This window comes from Panthera uncia, chromosome C2 (assembly GCF_023721935.1).
Source record: "Panthera uncia isolate 11264 chromosome C2, Puncia_PCG_1.0, whole genome shotgun sequence".
In the NCBI taxonomy this organism is placed as follows: domain Eukaryota; kingdom Metazoa; phylum Chordata; class Mammalia; order Carnivora; family Felidae; genus Panthera; species Panthera uncia.
In genome coordinates, this window is record NC_064810.1 from 100,802,525 (window position 1) to 100,806,044 (window position 3,520).

The following is a 3,520-nucleotide window of genomic DNA, read 5'->3' on the forward strand; positions in this document are numbered from 1 at the left end:
AAGAGAAGAGAAGAGAAGAGAAGAGAAGAGAAGAGAAGAGAAGAGAAATTCAGGAGCTCAGGCCTCACCCCAGACCTACTGAGTCTGAAACAGCATGTTGAGAAGATTCCCCAGGTGAGTCATAGACACATCAGAATATGAGAATCACTGCTCTACAAAAAAAAAAGAAAAAAAAAAAAAAAACTTCCTGTTTAAGTCATCAGGTATGTTAACTGGAGTTGACATTATTTAAATCATACATGTATGCATTGTGTTCTCAATAAAAAATAAAACTACTTGAAATGATATAGTATAATAATGGAAAAATACTTACACAAACTTTTTAAAAGATGTTTAGGTGCTATTTATTTCCCTTCAGCACAGGTAGCAAAGAGCAAAAACTATAGTTGCAAATGAGGTTTCTAATCCTTTCAGAATGAAAAAAAAAAAATTCAAATGATTCCAATGCTAAAGTTTCAAATGAACTCCAAATGCCACCCTGTATTAAGGCTTAACATTAAACAGCCTCCAATAATGGCATAATATAGATATATAGCTATAATCAATTATTTTTTAATTTTGCCAAATTGTTCTTGTTTACTCTAGATTTGAATTTAATCAAATGTAAGCTCTGTGATAATTTTATCAAGATACACTTTTTGTATATAGGGTTTTTTTGGTTTTTTTGTTGTTGTTGTTTTGCTTTTTTTTCTTTGTTTGTTTGTTTTTCTGGTTTAAACCCTAGATGCTATTTTAAAGCATGGACTGAAATCACCTGCGCTAGTAAAAACAAACTCCCACCACCAGCATTTTCCATTTCTGCTGGCTGTACAATTGAACTGCTTATGTATCCTGGCTCTGCTGTAAAGAAATTTTGGGCTCAAATCCCAGGATTGATTCCACTACAACAGGATTGTCAGCTACAGAATTCTGTAAAAGTTTCCTTCCTTCTACATTTATTTAACCCAAAGATTTGAAGTCTTGGTCACCTAAAGTTTTGCACTAACCAAAATTTCACAGGATAACTAAGAGAAGCAGAAGAGGTGGCTGAATCAATTTTGTCCCCATATTCTGAACATATTCACAGAACAGAAAATGTATCTATTTGATAACCCAGAAAGCTATACAGTATATTCTATAAATATATTTTGTAAATGTGCATGCAAAGTTGAAGCGGAACAAGGCTCAAGGAAAACACTTATGCATGTAATCTGCATCAAACAGGTAACAGCCACACTGCCATTGAGATTTCCTAACCACATTTTATGTAAAGAAGAGAGGAAAATGATATTAAAGTAACTGCACTTTGGTTTCACACTGATACTGAAAATATGAAAACGATTAGAACTACATAAAAATTCCATGAAACTGATGATGCATTGAAAAAGTGTGTTGTTTTTAATTTCTGACTACCTTCAGTGCCCACTTCTAGTGGCCATTTTTCAATAGGTAAAGTCTGAAGGATATCATACATCTCACAGCACTCTATTTTTCTCTATTTTCCATATGTATATATCTGTGTCTCCTAATTGACTAGGAGCTCCGACCCTAGGATTGTGCCCAGCTCCTAGTAAGCACTCCATTTTTGTTTTCTATTTAGTTTCGTGTTGGGCTCACTCTGCTGCCACTGCTTATAAAAATGGTTGTTCTGATGTGCTTCAACTTTATCCATTTTATCCACAGATGCCCTAGAATTTTCTCGCTTGCCTCTAAGAGACTAGTTTTAAAGGTGGAAATCAGGACTGAAATGATAAAGTTGCCATGGGGCTAGGTGGGGTTAAAATCTAAGAACTTAGATTTCTGTCTGCCAATAATTAGTGGAAAGACTTTGGGTAATTCTTCTTGTGGTAGAGCCACTCCCTAAGGAAAGTGGTGAAAACCTCAAGACAGCGGAAGGCAACCTGTCTATGTATGCATGGGAGACATTCCTCATGACTCTGTAACATGAGACCACCCAGACTGTATGTTACTATATATGGGAGACAAAGGAGCAAAAATTGTACACAATGCTACACCCCACTGCACTTGGGCTCAGCCGTTTCAGCTGTGGCCGCGCCCATGCCAACACAACAAATTTGCTTCCTGCACAAAAAAGCCTCAGTGTCCCATCTCTCTGTGCAAGAATCCTGCTACATCCTAACCTCTCTGGGTTTCATGTTCTCTGTAAAATGAGGGTTTTGCTCTACATTTAGTAATCTTCAGGGTCCCTCCTCATCTTCAACCTTTTGAGCTCTCTACTCTTCCAGTCTTCCAACCCCACCCTCAACACCCTCGTTGCCAAGCACAGGACTAAGAAAATAAGCTTAGACGGGATCACTCAGAGTTCATGGCTCATAACATTCAAAATCCAATCACAAAAGGCCTTTCTAACCTGATCATTTTTTAAACTACAGGTAAAAGGTCGAAGTCCAACTTTTAATGGGTAAGCACTAAATTGTCCTACCTTTAAGTGATGCTCCAATTCAGAAACTTGTTTCTCCTCCAAGATTAATTACCGCTGTCTGACACTATTACCCATTGAAATGTTCTATAAGACCACAATACCAAGAGTTTCAAAAAGTGTCACACACCAGCAATTCCTATTACTGAAAACATGAAGATGACAATTGAATATAGAGGGAGGGGGGAAGCTGCCCCCAGGTGGTTTTTCTGAACTTAGCTTGCACCTCAACAGGGGATGATGAAAGCTGGCACTGACCTTGGCAGGACTACCCAGAACATCTTTCTATTAAGTTAAGGTTTCCTTTAAAATGCTTTGGAACAGAGGAAATAGAGAGGAATTCTGTTGTCAACAACCAAATGTGCTGCTTAGTGTCACCTTTTCAGTTTCATGACATACACATTTGCATAGCAATTGTTTGAGAAGATCTTTCTTTTCCCTTCTAATTGGATTGAATTGCTCCTAGATCTTTCTTCTAGTCCCAAAAGCGATAATGAGGGGGTGGAATATCTTAAGCTAAAAGGTAGAATTATTTAAAGCACTCACTTTGGATTCCAAAGCCACTGTAGGTGTTTCCTCTTTCTCACTCTCTCTCCTTCCTCTTTTCCTCCCTCCTTCTCTTTTCTTCTTTAATGAGTTTCCTGGGGGTATATTTTTCCTTACGGATTTCCAATAACTTTGTTTTCACGTTGTCTTTGGGTGTGTGATTGGTCATGTGTGGCACTGAGCCGTGCTAACGTACAGATCAGTAGGAGCCCCTACATTAGGAGAACCTTACAGTTTTTATAAGCCTTCTGACACCCATTTCTTGGGCTACACAACCCTGGGTGTGGAGAGGAGAAAAGAAAACTGTTTTGAGGCAAGATCTGTTCCTGGTACTTTGAGGAAACCTTTCTCAGGGCTCTTCACATGGCTTTGAAAAGGGAGCAGAAGGCAAGCTGAGGGCAAAACACAAGTTAGCACACACTGCACCCCACCCCCTCAGATGGGATATGTATGATATTTCTCAGGCATTTCTGGCTGCCCAAGAACAAAGGAAAGGAAAGGAAAGGAAAGGAAAGGAAAGGAAAGGAAAGGAAAGGAAAGGAAAGGAAAGGAAAG